Source organism: Euprymna scolopes, chromosome 42, assembly GCF_053919585.1.
Source record: "Euprymna scolopes isolate OS-2025 chromosome 42, ASM5391958v1, whole genome shotgun sequence".
NCBI classification, from domain to species: domain Eukaryota; kingdom Metazoa; phylum Mollusca; class Cephalopoda; order Sepiida; family Sepiolidae; genus Euprymna; species Euprymna scolopes.
Window position 1 is genome coordinate 18724662 of NC_136523.1, and position 17063 is coordinate 18741724.

A 17063-nucleotide genomic window follows, 5' to 3' on the forward strand; every position below is an offset into this window, starting at 1 on the left:
ATAGAAACATTATTGGTTACATATTTGCATATATGTTTCAGTGGAGTCCCAATTCAGCACTCTTTAATAAACGTGACTTTCATTTACATCTAGAAAACCAATCGATACAACCGGTATATATATATATATATATATATATATATATATATATATATATATATATATATATATGCAAACAACTTCCAGAACAATAAAACAGACATTAAAGACTACCAAGTACTCTCCCAAAACCCTCAAATCCGACGCCGGTATATATTCCATCCCATGTAACGATTGCCAACAAGCATATGTAGGTGAGACACAGCGTAAATTGAAACTAAGACTTTACGGACACAGAAGAGATATAAGGAATGGTAACGCCCTAAATGCACTCTTTTGCCATTGTGCAGGACACGATCATTCATTTAATTTAGATCATGGGAAAATTATAAAATGCGTGATAGATAGAGCCAAAAGAAGACTTTTAGAGTCAGCACTAATATTAAACACTAATACTATTACGCAAAGAAAGGGCTTCTACCATTTAGCCCCTAGTATAGGGAAAATAATAATCAAAGAACAAAATATCAAAACAGATCCTGGTTAACGGTTTTTTCTTAATCCTTAAATAATTTGAACAAAAATGAATAAGATCAGAGAAAAAATAAAAAGTGTAATATTTATTTAACGTATTTTTAAAAGTATATATATATATATATATATATATATATATATATATATATATATATATATATATACATTGAACAATCCAACCTTCCCATGCATATACATAGTTTCCTTCCTGATATGGGTAGGATTCTAACACTGTTTCCTTTTCATTTACGTATGGTCTATGATCGTGTTGTTCTGCATTTTTCCTGTTAATATAGTGAAGATGTCCTCTGCAATAGGGACGAAACGTTGATCATTTCATAAATTTATTCGGTTTTTCTTTTTTTTCAAAACAACAAAATGTCAACCATTGCTGGTATTTTTTATTTTATTTTTATGCATATATATATATATATATATATATATATATATATATATATATATATATATATATATATATATATATATATATATATATATATATATATACACATATATATACACACACACATATATATACACACATATATATACACACACATATATATACACACACACATATATATACACACAAACACACACACTAATATATATATATATATATATATATATATATACACACACATGTATATATACACACATATAAACACACACACACACACACACATATATATATATATATATATATATATATATATATATATATATATATATCAACGACAAATATGCAACTGCGAAACTTCTCTTCGATACTAAAAATGCGAAATTCGCTGCGGGCACAAAGTTATTCTTTAAAATTCGATTCGTATTGAATTGTTGAATATAATAGATTGCCCAACAATAGGATTGTATTAAAATAGATTTGGCATAATAGATTTATAGAAATCCCGCACATATCCCCGTAGAAATTTCACGGTGGTTTTTCCATCATCTTTTTTTCTTTCGTGCCGTCAAAAATAGTTGGCACGTAAAAAAAAAGTTACATTTTCTTTTTAATACTGGTTCTTTATCACAAAAAAAATGCGTTGAAAATGTTTCTCTATTCCATGGCTTCATATCCCTTGCTGGAGTGTGCTCGACTGAGCTCCGATCTTTTGGTTTCTTCTTCTAAGACATTGGCCTCATCCTTCACGGACTTCCAACCGTCTTTGAATTACTTAAGTCACTGGAAAACTGATGCTCGATTCAAGCCACATGACGTAAAAGCAGTCTGAAGCACTCCATGCGTTACTTTGGCATTTTTGCCAAGTTTAAAATAAAATTATTTTAATATATATCATTTTTCTAAAGTGCTTATACGTCCAGATTGCAGTTTTGAAATTCACCAGCTGTGACAATCAGACTTTAGTAGGGTGTATTCCAATCCTTGCTGGTGCTGTTTATTTGAATCTGAAATCATAATAATTGGTCAGTCATCTCATAAGATATATAGCAATAAAATACGTAATTTTCAAGGGTCCATGACAATTTTAAATGCTTGTACAAACAAGTCTGGAAACTTATTGAAGGAACCTCGCACTTCCTCATTGTATTACTCGTTAATAAATTAAAAAAAACAAAACAAATAGTTTGGATTTGATCATTTTCTAAGATTAGAAGACGAAATCACAAAGAACGTGAGCAATTTACAAAAAATTTAAAAGAGGTCAACAAAGAATTGCTTGCATTTCAGGTTTCGGAAACTCTCGATCATTCTAACGGCGAACAAAGATAAAAGGGCTAAGCTTTGAAGACGAACATAAGGCACCAGCAAGTTAACAGTGATACGGACACAGGGGAAATGGCAAGACTTGTTCGCTATAATGCAGAAAAATAATTAATATAAAAAATACAGATGTCTTCAGAAGATAAAATAGGATAGAATGTTTATGAGTTACGAAGAGAAACGAATAAAAATTTCACCAATTGAAGACGGAAGAAAAATGGCGGCTTGCAATTCATAAAACCTAATTTACAAAGATGTCAAAAGAAAGATATACTTATTCATATTGTATTAATAATATATACCTACGATATATATATATATATATATATATATATATGTGTTTGTGTGTGTGTGTGTGTGGGTGCAGTATATATATGTATATATATATATATATATATATATATATATATAATAATATTAACTATAATATACATATGTGCAGTATATATATATATATATATAATATTGTTATATATATAATATATTGTTGGGAATAGTTGTAAGCGTCTCTGAGGAGTGACTGGATGGAAGATTTACAGTTCTATGGACGAGAGGTAATTGTCCATCCTTTCACGAAACAGCTGTAAGAGCTTAACGGCAAAATAAGTGAATTTCTATTCATGTAGGTTGTGATTTTATTCAATTTACGTATATATATATATATATATATATATATATATATATATGTATATATATACATACATATATATGTATATGAATATATTTATAATAATACACACTTATATAAATATAAATATATATCTTAATCTATATATACATTCCGCTTGATTCTTCCTTAGCGTCTCCGTCCACTAAGTTTTGAAAAAAAAAAAATAAATAAAATATTTGAAGGCAAAACTGCTTTTAAAAAGGCGACATTCGTGAAATCTGGCTATAAAAATCAATTTGGCAACTCAGGACAATACTATAAATATACACTTCCTCTCATGTGAGTTCTATATTTAAAATACAATTGACACTATATTCATAGAAACGATAATAAAATAGTATTTGCCGCCTGTTTTCTCAGTTTAAAAAGAAACCTAATCTTTTGGGCCATCCAAAAATTATCAGCGTTATCAAAACCGGTTTTGTTAATTATTTGGTGGAATTTCCACGTTTCTGCTGGTAAATTATTTTTTTTTAAATTTTAAATTTAAACCAGTGGTATTTATAGGACTAGTTGATTCCACTTAGTTCTCAAATAGGGGTGATTTGTCCCCCACAACACTTTCGTACGAAATTATATAAATATATAAAGATAGGTTATATATATATATATATATATATATATATATATATATATATATATATGCATGCTTTTCCATAAAGATATAGGGGGTTACGATTGGATTTTGCTTTTCCATAATTCTCACCGTTCTTTAGAAAGTTGCAAATCACAGTTTTACTGCGATTAATCTTAGCTGCGATCGTTTGCTGTGACAAACCTTGCTCATGGAAATCTAGAATTCAGTAAGTTTGCTTGCTTTACGCATAGTGACACTTTTACGCAGTGATTACTAATCTGTACCACTCGTGTAGCTGAAACCACTGTCAATAACTTTTAAATGTCAATAACTTTTAAATGTCAATAACCTTACTCTTTAAATGGGCCCAAATCAAAACGTAGATTCCATGAACAATGCGTCTTTCTTAGAACTGCACGTCTGTGGAACTCTGTTCCGTTAGTCTGTTTCCCAGCTGACTACAACTTGGTTGTCTTCAAGTCTAACATAAACAAATTCTTGATGAACCGCCCCTTAAGTAATACCGTCTACCACATTTCCATTAATAACGACTACTACGATCTAATTCCACTGATTACTGGACCCTCAATGACCCTTATCCTCGAGTGGCCCCAGGGCCTTGATAAAATAAAATGATATATAAAAACAATTTATACTATTGATTAAGTGTAAAATGTCTCATTTTATAAAATTGAAAATTTCTGAATTAATTTTTTGGAATGTAGCTTTTTTCCATAACATTTTAGGTTGTAGTATTGGTATAGTATTAAGTGGGAAACGTTCAAAATCTACCCTTAAAAAAAGTTTTTTTTTTTTAAAGATTTTCCAATGGTCTTTAATATTTGATCAGTTGTGTATATGAAAGCCTCTGTTCAGTCTGGAAAAAACAATAGATTACTCTTGTAAAACTACGTGCACGTCAAATTGTGTGGCAAGAGTTGCGCAATGCCTAACCACACCTCTCCTGAATCGACACTACTTGAGTCCAGTAGCAAGGAGAAGTTCAGAACGACTGGAAACAATGCCGATATAAGCAGAGAGCCCATAGATCTCCTGAGATTCCTAAACTTACACTCATTAACCCCTATCCTCGAATAGCATTTAGTCTTGATAACTATGCTCAATATTGCTTAACTTCAGGTGTGTAAACGTCATTATTCCATACTAGCAGTACCCGCTAATCGGCGTTGCCGGGTGGAAGTAAGCCCCGTCCTCAATAAAAATTTTAGTACTGTTGTTGTTGTTGTTGAAACTGCTGCAGCTGCCCCTCTCTAACACCCAACCATCCTCATGTCATCCACTTAACTGTGGAAGCTGTGGTAATGTAGACTGGTTACTTTCCGGGCCCCGCCACTAAAAATCGCTGTAAAAGTTTTATCAAGAAGCATAAATTTATTTACTAACGAAAACATGGAATCCTATCCTAAGTAAATGAAACGAAACTTCTTTCGTGTATTTATCATTTCATATTTTTTTTGTATTAATTGCAATACTTGGTTTCAATTATATAACATATGACAGTATTACGTAAAGGGCATCGCTTTATACGCTAATGGTAATTCTTAATATGCTCAACTCAAGATGAGGAGCATTATAGTATATATACATATATACCATATATATATATATATATATATATATATATATATATATATATGATTAGTTTTTTTTGGAAAAAGCTGAGGGCTCAATTTAAAGGAAAATCCGAAACATAAGAGCGTATTTATATTTTGTATTTTGTGTACAGAAAGTTGTTAGATGAGACAAGTCATTTGTACCATCGGTTTCTAGCCCGATAATAAAGACCGTTTAAGATATCCATAAGCTCTCTTCAGCCAATACCCGTCGAGAAAATACAATATATATATACATATATATATATATATATATATATATATATATATATATATATATATGTGTGTGTGTGTGTGTGTGTGTGTGTGTGTGTCTGTGTGTGTACAGATATATTATGTGTATATGTATGTTCGTATATGTGTATATCTACGCGTCCGTGCTGTTTTATGTGTATATACTATGTGTATTTTACAGCTCTTTGTATCCTGGCAGTTGTTTGATTTTATTACCAATCTTTTCATGCCGACTGGTATGAAAAAAAAGAAGAAATTGATTTCTGTAGAAATTGATTGTCAGCAATAAATAAAAAAAAAACATAAAAAAGAACGCGTATTCACGTGATTCAACAGCGTACACTTTCTTTATATAAAGCAATTGATGGACTATACGTATAATATAAAGAAATTCAAACTATTTATTTTCATAGGAATAAATCTCCATGTAATACGGCCAGAAACAGCATGACTATAATCTCGTCAGTTGAATGCATCATCTGACCGAAAAATCTCAAGATTTTGCGTCAAGTGAGTTTTCGAAACTCTGCATACGGACGTGATCAAATAATTTAAAAACATTAATAAATAACGGATTTTAGTGGCCTTGAGTCTTCTTTTTGTTTCTAGATGTGAATATAACAACGCTGGAAGATGCATTCGGCGCTCTCTTGTATTAAACGCTCGATTTCTTAAAAAAAATGAAATAAAAAAAAAATCACGGAAAGAAACTGAGATATATGCATGTGAGTATTATGTTTTTTTTCGTAAACAGTTCAATTTTAAGCAAAAAAATACTCGAGTTGAGAGCTAAACCAAACATAAATACAAGCTGAGTACGATAACCATTAGGCCAGCTTGACAAGATCTTTGAAACTTATTATCAAACCTTACATTATTAACAAAATTAATTTGTAATAGGAATCATACGCGCACTTGTCTAAAATGAACTAATATCGCGGGGTTTCCCTTGACGCCGCGTGTGTATACGGTGGAAATATGTCACATACTCCTGTAAGGATGTTGGAGACAAACCGTAATAAACAGATATATTCTGCCACTACATCAAGCTGATTACTTAGATAAATACTTTTACAGTTTTAACAAAAGGGCTACAATAATATCCCGGGGTTTATATTCACGCTGAACCTCCGCAGAATGCCTATATATGAAATATGCCGTTGTGGTATTTCCACAGGTTCGCTAGTGTCAATGATTAAGCCAGTTTGCAAGTTTTTTTGCTTAGAAAGATTAAGTCAGGTTTTAAGACTCTTATGAATAGGGCTATGATAAGAGAATATTCTTTTCATTATTTTGACTCTCGAGTATATATCAGTTAATATCTTATATGTTTTTTGATAGACTGATGTGGTTCTCGATTGATTAACTGTGTCTAACTGTCTCGGATATATACTCGAGAGTCAAAACAATGATTAGAATATTTGTGATAATTAAATTGATTGACTTACCGAGGTTGGCTCGGTGGGAAGGGAAAGACACTCATGGCTGTGAACGGGCCGGCCTGGTGTTTGTTAATGAAGAAAATAGGATGTCTATTCCTTATAGCTTAAATAGACATTCCAGTCTCGTTTCAATCTCGCTGAACGAGAGATTGAGACTATAAAAACAGTCACCTTTGTAGGCTTGTTGTTGTTGTAGTTTTTTGTTCTTGTCGTTGTTAGAGATCTATCAGACCGGTACGACAACTGCTAACAGCGCGTTATATTTACAAGAATACGTTTGCTTGTAAGCAACGAGGTTATTTTTCGTTGCAAGTTAAACGTCTTTTCTTCCCCCCCCACTCGTCGGTAGGAAATATCGACAGTTTCTCTTGTCACGGCCCTACTTATCAGTTTATATGCACATATGCCAAAAGACATGTGACATTGTCGTTTTCGTGTACAACTTCTCATTGTGGTCCAATTAATAGTGTTTGCAGATATTTCGGTGTGATACCTGATCAACTGTGTCGTTTATACTACATTTAATATTGATATTGTTCTAGTTTAAGGCATTATTATACAATTCTTTTCATTACGAGATGTTTTTCGTATATAAGGGTCCTGGATATGACCTTAAACTATATCCGATGGTAAGGCCCCAGCTTGCGGGCTTTGGGGAGTGTGGAGCCACCCTTTAAGTGCCATTGCTCCCAGGGTCACTCTGACCCGGAGTGATAGAATCTGTTAGGGTCCCAACTATTGGTTAAATAGAAACCAATTTGAAAACAACAAATATATTCTATTAAAAAAATTTTCTTCAAAATCTTTGGATTCGACATTAAATAACCTGAAAAGGGTTGATATACCGTAAAACAAAAACCAACCATCTAACCAACCATCGTATATAAGCATGTGACATTTCTGCTCTCACTGTCAGGAGTAAACTACAACACAAAACTCGGCTTGATCACCGCCATCCGCCGAGTATTCGCCGAGCTCCCGCCGGCGCTTGTGGAAAAGGATATGCTCTCAATTCCGGACCCGTACCGAGGCATTGATTGAGGCTGAATGTGGGTACATTGCATAGATATCAGTTCCACTACATAATAAAGTTAGCTGAATTAATTTTTTCAATAAACGTTTTGAAATAAACTATATTTTTGGACGACAACTTTATCGTTCCTCCTAGTATGTCTCTCTCTCTCTCTCTCTCTCTCTCTCTCTCTATATATATATATATATATATATATATATATATATATATATATATGATTGCAGCGTCTTGTCAGACGAGTGCCACTCTCTCAGACAATTAAAGTCCATGAGCCCAAAAATTACTTCCATCACCACAGGACCATTTTAATAGACAAATGCCTGAGGGAGTATCTATACACTGATGATGTTACAGAGTCTTAGCTTTGTACGATAGCTAAGTCCCTCTCTCGCTTCAAAATGTTGAGATCCAGCAACACGCAAGAGTACGATAGTCAGCAACAAGTTAAACTGCAGACCAGCTTAATGCGTGTGCTGGACTCCCGCTTTATGTTTTTTTAAATCAGAGATTTGCTTCTCCTAGAAAGGGTGCCTTCACCACAGATTACGAGAGCCTTCTCCACGCCAACACACACATACATACATACATACATACATACATACATACATACATACATACATACACATACGGTGCTAGTTGGCCGTTGACCCCGAAAAAGGGTTTATTCGCCCTTTGGAATGTCTTGTTTTAATCCTTCAGGGAGAATAACCGCCCTCCTCACCAAACAAGTCTGGTGGGGAAACAAGTTTAGTCGCAGGTGACCCGACCATGAGACAGGTAGTACTGGGTTACATGGAACCAGTAGCATATGACATGACCTGACACACACGCGCGCGCACACACACACTCATATATATATACTTGTGTGTAATATACTGAGTTTTACTGGGTTCGTGTAATTCAGTAAATTTTCATATACCAAGAGGTTTTAAGCCAAAGAGAGATAGCTTAAAAAGTAAGCTACAAAATTATCATAATTCATAATTGAGCAAAAAAGGTGTTGATAGCAACAGAAAGTGTATTTTATTGTAAGTTACAATTGTTTCCATACCAGTTTGACAATTTCAAGCATTATGACGTTTGAAAATTTTCACAACCAGCATTTCTTCAGACTTCTTGAATAAAAACACTCTTGACAATAGAACATTGTTTAAAGAAAATTCCCTTAATGGAAAAGAAGCACGCAAAAAAAAAAACATTTACCCTGGAGGCATCCTCCGTGAAAAAAAACCCATTCAAATATTAATATATCACCTAATTTTCATATCCTTATTTAAAACCAAGTCATAAGAAGTTTCCACAAAAAACCCGTAGCCATTTAAATATATATATATATATACATATGATGAAAATAATGGAAATAGTATTCCGACAAAATAGAGAAAATAAAAAAGGGAACAAACCGTATTATGTGTTCACCAACGTTTCGTCTTTATTATTATTTATTTCACCCAGAGGAAGTCTCGAAATAAAGACGAAACGTTGGTGAACACATAATACGGCTTGTTCCCTTTTTTATTTTCTCTCTCTCTCTCTCTCTCTCTCTCTCTATATATATATATATATATATATACATACATATATATATATACATACATATATATATATATGTATATATATACATATATATACCTACATATATATATGCATATATATATATATATACATACATACATATATATATATGTGTGTGCGCATGAGTGTGTGTTTGTGTGTGTCTGTGTTTTCGCGCATGCGTCTGTGTATGTAATAGGCGGATGAAAGCGAAAGAACCATATCGGCGGAAAATGGCTAATAAAACTAGGATCGCATTGTTTTCTCATTCTTTACTATCATAAATGCTTCAATAATCTGATATAAAATGGCGCCCAATAAACACACAAAGATGAGCGAAAAAAATATAAACTATAAAGGAAAGTGGAATTCCACACAGAAACTTTCGGAAAACTTCGGAAAAGAAAAGCCAAAATACTTAAATCTTGCGTATTTTTATTTTCTTTTTTTTGTCTCTTTTCTTTTTTTTTGGGGATAGAAAGTTTCGCTCACGTTTTATTTATTCCTTTACTTGTTGTTGAATATGTGTTGATATATCTTTGTTTCGTTCCCTTATCTTTTTCCCAGACGCTCGCTTGAGAAATTATCAACAACAGACTGGCATTCATTGAAAATAAATCTCAACAAACTTCTTTTCGTGATTTAAATCCTTACTTAGTTTCCAAACAATAGTAACGAATAGAGAGTTCGTCGACTAGAAAAAAAATGTCACACATAAAACGATAGACGTATTATAATATGAAAACAACGAAATTCGTATGAAGGCGTATCGGCTCTAAATCACTTATGGAATAATAATAATAATAATAATAATAATAATAATAATAATAATAATAATAATAATAATAATAACATCAAAGAAAGTGCCGACACAGACACAAGATAACAATTTATGCCAACTCTGTGAACGAAGAGACGAAACAATCAATCACATAATAAGAAAATCCAGTAAACTAGCCCCAAAATGAATATAAGAATTGACACAATACAGTGGGATATGCAGTACACTAGGAATTATGCAGACAACTGCATCTGGAATCCGCTGTCAAATAGTACAAGCGCAACCGTTTTAAAAGTGTAAATCATACAATTTGAGGTGAGATGGATATAGAAAAATATAATCCTATCCAAGCAAGAATACCGGTCTCATAATAATAAACAAAAGAAAAATCATGTCATAACGTAGATTTCACTGTTTTAGTAGACAATATAATGAATATAAAGTATACAGCGAAGCGGAGCAACTATACGAAACTGGTTAGAGAGCTCAATGCTATATGGAAGGTGGCGAACGTCATGATATATTAGTAGACTCTCTCCGAACAACCGCGAAAAATGTTTAGAAAATAATGAGAGAGATTGAAATGAGGCTGGCCGAGAAAATACAACGGATAACAATAATAAAAAACGGCTGAAATATTAAGGAAACTATTAAATGTGAAGGCTAATGAAAATAAGCTACAAGAGCAAACCGGACATATAGATGTAAACCACATAGAAATGTCACATGGAATCATATAAGTAAAAAGCACCAACCATACATCCAATGTATAAATGCAAAGAGGATTAAGACCTTGGGGAAGCTTATTGCCACCGTAATCTTTGTGAAGATCATTCGTTACTGACAACGAGAAATCAAGTGTAGACGGCTATTGCGATAACATAAACTAATTTGCAAGGGTTATTGAAAAAGATAATGAGTACTGGAATCTGGGAGATTTGTTGTCAATCAGACTCCAAAAAGACCACAGGTTCTTGGCAGAGAGAAATCTTTGATGATGGCATGTGTGAAAATTCCTACCGAGTAATAATAATAATAATAATAATAATAATAATAATAATAATAATAATAATAATAATAATAATTGCTATACTGGCCTCTCTTGAACAGAGGAATTTACACCGATTCACACTATAAATAGCGCTATAATTCCAACACCGGTGAGAGAGATGCGACTGCACTTCAACTGCTAGCCGGGTGCCCAGCAGATATACACGCTTTCCTATCGCGTTCCTTAACTGAACCGCGTTCCTTAACCGAACCGCGACTTGATTGTTCTTATTTCCACTGTTGTTCTACGACACAATAAACACCACAATAATAATAATAATAATAATAATAATAATAATAATAATATATATATATATATATATATATATATATATATATATATATATATATATATATATATATATATATATATATATATATATAATAGCTGACAGCCTGGCGGTTCCGGGTCGTACAATACGCTTAAACATGATATTTAATTCATGCAAATTGCGTATTTATTTTCAAATAATCAGCCCTTTATTGATTATTATATATTAAAAAGAATTATTTTTTGTGATGAACTAATTTGCAAAAATAAATAAATGAAAATAAATAAATGAAAATAAATAAATGAAAATAAATAAATGAAAATAAATAAATAAATAAATTCCGTCTGTGTTGGTTTACAATTGCGTGTTAGCTGATATTTTTGCTTGACGATAATTGCTCTGAATGAATGTCGAATTTAATTTTAATAAATATGTTTATTAATTGAAAGGGATTCTTCACTCGCTTGGTCATTACACCGTTAAAATTTGAATTTTGTATTCTAATATATGCAGTAATTAATATAAACAGTAAATGTTCTGTTATTGAACACACACACACAGACATACACACACAGACACAGACACACACATACACACAAACACACACAGACACACACACACAAACACAAACAAAAACACACACATACACACACAGACACACACAGACACACACAGACACACACACACAAACACACACATACACACACAGACACACACAGAGGCAAACACACACAAACACACACATACACACACAAACACACAGACAGACAGATACACAGACAGACACACACAGACACACACACAAACACAGACACACACACACAAACACACAGACACAAACACACACAGACACACACACACAAACACACACAGACATAGACACCCACAGACACACACACAAACAAACACACACAGACATAGACACACACAGACACACACACAGACACACGCACACAAAAACACACACAGACAGACACACACAAACACCCACAAACACACACACACACAAAACACACACACAAACACACAAACAAACACCCACACACACAAACAAACACACACAAACACACACACGCACACACACACATACACACACACACACACACACACACACATATATGTATATATATATATTAAAATGTTAATAAGGATAAGTGGAGTCATTATTAGAATTTGGAGGAAGGTCGATGCGGGGAGAAAAAATAGACACAAAAAAATAGGCAAAAGACTATTCGACTAAAATAAAAAAAAAATAGAAAAGAAAGAACCTTGAGGTACCTTTCGTCTTTTTTTTTCAGTCGAATAGTCTTTTGACTATTTTTCGTATCTATTTTTTCTCCCCGCATGGACCTTCTTCCAAATTCTAATAATGACTCCACTTATCCTTTTTAAAACTTTAAAAAATTTTTGTACCACTAAAAACCTTTATATATATATATATATATATATATATATATATATATATATATATATATATATATATATATATATATATAGTATTCCGCTGGGAAGATATCTAAAAATTAAATATAATTGAATTTCAACAAGGGTCGTTGATAGTGCACTATAAGGATATCTAATATGATTGAAACGGTGTGCACATCGTAGAAAGATATGACTATTCACACACACACACACGCATATATATATATATATATACATATATATATATATATATATGTATATATATGTATATATATATGGGTGTGTGTGTGTGTGTGTGTGTGTATATATACACTCGCTGACAAAACAGCGTTGGCTGGGCGTACAATACGCTTAAAGATGTTATTTTAATTCATGTAGATTGCGTATGTGTGTATATATATATATATATATATATATATATATATATATATATATATATATATATATATATATAATCAATCCTTTATTGATTATTATATATTACAAAGAATAATTTGCCCGGGGAAATAATTCGAATAATAATAATAATAATAATAATAATAATAATAATAATAATAATAATAATAATGTCGGTCATCAGATTTCGTCTGTGTCATGTCAGCTGATATTTGCGTTTGACGATCAATGTTCAATAAAATTCACTTCTGATTAATGTTTATATTAAAAATATTTAAATGAAGAAATGATTTGCGTAAATGATTTATCGTAAATTGAACACATTTATAGGAGAAAAAAATAATAAAATGATCCACGCGGGCTTAAAGTGGGATAATTGGTCGATCTGTAGTCGAATGATCTACCACTGAGTTATATCTCCAGATTATAATAAATCTGCTTTTTTGTTGTTTTTTTAATAAACAGGAATGATTTACTTAAATATTATTATCTCCGGTTTCCGGTGTAACGTAAAATATTCCCCTGTAAATTCTTTTTTATCTATAATAGGAAGAAGGCTATATTTAAGATCGGGTTTTTTCGATTTTAGATACTTATTGGAGGAATTTCTGTACAAAACATATCTAAGAACACTGCCAGACATATAAATTAGCTTTGTGGGAAATTTGCAAAAGATAGGCTCAGCCGTTTCGGAACCTATCCGGAAGGAGCTCATACACACACACACACACACACACACACACACACACACACACACACACACACAAAAGTGACTTTTATATAATAGTAGAGATAGACATATTGTATTTAGAAAAACGTGAACCTACATAGCTTGTTTCACCAATCATAATAGCCTACTATGCACGTTTAAAGTCAAATACATGTGTGACGAAGGTTTCCCCGAAATATTATATTACGGATCTCTGTCGTTACTAAGAAAAAATTATATCTATAAAAGTGAACGAGTCTGTGTGTCTGTCTGCGTGTCTGTGTGTGTGTGTACATTTCCCTACGCAATATCTCAATTTTCAGCCTACATACTCGAAATTTGACATACAGGGTAGTGATATTTTGAAAAATCTATGTGATCGGTTTTCAGCCAAGAAATTTGCCGATTAAAGGGTCAAAGTTCAACGATTTGACGTTTGAGAATTCTACCAAACTCCTCCGACAATTTTGGGTCTAAACACTTGAAATTTTAGATATAGGTTCCTTGGACATGGATCTAACTTAATAACTGGATTTGAGCCCAAAACAACAAATTTTTAGGGGGCATAATAGGGGTCAACTTTTAAAAAAATTGACCGCTTTTTGTTTTCTTAACATACACCTCCAAATACACGGGCAACGCCGGGCACCCATGCTAGTATAAATACAAAAAAGTACTAATATAGTTAAATTTGAAAATCTTATTCCACTATTATGTCTTAAGTTTTGTGTCAAGCCGTTACACCCCTGATTTGTATTATTTGCTGATATATGATAGGAAGAAAAAAACTTACCATTCTTCAAGACACCGCTCAAATATTATTTTAACGGAGCATTGAACCGGAAGTTAATTTGTCTCGGACTTCCGGTTTTCAATTCTAAAATTTTACTTTGAAGTTCAATAAGTCGAACTAATCAGGTGAATTCTTGTTTTGGAATAGAACATATCCAATTATGTTCGACAGTTTGCAGTTGTCGCGATGTTAACGCGCACAGTGTGAGATTCTTTTTGGTGCGAAATGTTCACATCGTGTTCGTATCTTCCTGCGCACAGGTCTTCTGCCCCGGTACTTCAGGTGGCGTAGGAAGCGAAGCGCTGGAAAATCTGCAAGCGAGACACGTCAATCTCGTTTGAAGCGAAAAAGTGCTTTTCAACTGAACCTTAAACACGCACTGTTATTTCGGAATACAAAATAAGACACTTTACCAGTCACTGGAGATGACAGTTATTCCGTAAGAATCCTTGAGTACACATGAGAATATATTCATTCTCACAGATATAGTAAATAAAAACACGTTCGTCTTTGGAGCGATATATATATACATATATATATATATATATATATATATATATATATATATATATATATATATATATGACTGTATGTCGATGACTACAAATATATTTTAAGCCCCCCACTTTGGATAGAGCACTGCCGTAAATAATCTCACCCGCTACTTAATTGGCTGAAAAAAAATGCGAAGCTCGTTGTTTGTTTGTTTACAAACAGGCGGTTTGAGCACTGTAAGAGTGGTGGCGGATGTCTATTTAAATAGACATTCCGACGAGTTGTTTGCAGGCGTCACTTCTGTGGTCGAGTGGGAGAACTGCCGACTGTCAACACGACGGTTCTAGGTTCAATCCTTGGCTTGGGAGAGATGCTAGTCTAGTGGCACTGATGAGTTGTGATACAACGAAACAGGACTGTATGCCGATGACTACAAATATATAATGTGCTTACAGTTATATCTCATAGGATTAGCGAATCTCTCGACGGAGGCAACCTTTCTAGGGCAATTGCTCTTGACATATCAAAGGCCTTTGATAGGGTATGGCATAAAGGTTTACTTCACAAGATCTCCAGCTATGGTATTGCTGGAAATGTCTTCTCAATTATTAAATCATTTCTCTCTGATAGGTTCATAAGAGTAGTAGTTGAAGCGCATAGTATAAATGCTGGAGTCCCTCAGGGGTCGATCCTGGGCCCAACTCTTTTCCTGATCTACATTAATGATCTTCCAAATCACATCCTTACATCATTCGTAGACATTTTTGCGGATGACACTACCAACTATGGTAGCACATCTAAGACAGTAAACGACCAAGTTTTCTCCGATTCTCTCTCCTCTGATCTTGATCACGTTGTACAATGGGAAAAGGAGTGGCTGGTTACTTTTAATGCATCTAAAACCAAGCTTCTATCTTTACATCATCAACGTTCTGATCCCCATCTGGCATCAATTAAAATGAATGGCTCTCGTCTTGGGGAGGCCTCAAGTTTTGACAGGCTTCTGGGCTTGATCTTTACTCCTGATCTTAAATGGAATACGTACATCAAATTTGTTGCCAAGGCCGCTGGAAAAATGGTCGGATCCTTCTATCGATCCAGTAGATATCTCACTGCTGATGCAATTCTCTATCTATATAAGAGCCAGATACGTTCAAGGATGGAGTATTGTTGCCACATATGGTCAGGAGCTGCTAGAAAAGACTTGTCCTGCCTTGATAGGGTTCAAAATAGACTTCGTGGCCTGGTGGGAGATGTCCTTTTCTCTTCGCTGCAACCTCTGTCTCACAGAAGAGATGTTGCGAGTTTGTCTCTGCTTTATCGTAATTTTCATGGAAAGTGTTCGACTGAGCTTCAATCTATGGTGCCCCCTCGCCAAACTTTCACAAGAAACACTAGACTAGCTGAAAACATTATCAATAATTTTCCCCACTCTTTATCTGTACCTAAACCTAAACGTAGATTCCATGATCAAAGCTTCTTTCTTAGAACTGCACGCCTGTGGAATTGTCTTCCGTTTTCCTGCTTTCCAGCTTTCTATAATATGGCTGTCTTCAAGTCCAACGTGAACAAATTTCTGATGAGCCGTTCCATATAAGTTAACAAATTTACCGAACTTCCATTACTATCAATTACTATATTGTCCTTTTGACTACTCTACACTTTTTAACCCTTATCCTTGAGTGGCCTATCGGCCTTGATA

The 17063-nt window shown here is 33.3% G+C and overlaps 1 long non-coding RNA gene across 1 annotated transcript in view; it reads right to left on the minus strand.

Moving 5' to 3' along the window:
- LOC145266949 (uncharacterized) overlaps positions 1–17063 on the minus strand; it is a 1426307-nt gene that overhangs the window by 811392 nt on the left and 597852 nt on the right. The gene's annotated exons all lie outside the window — the stretch shown is intronic.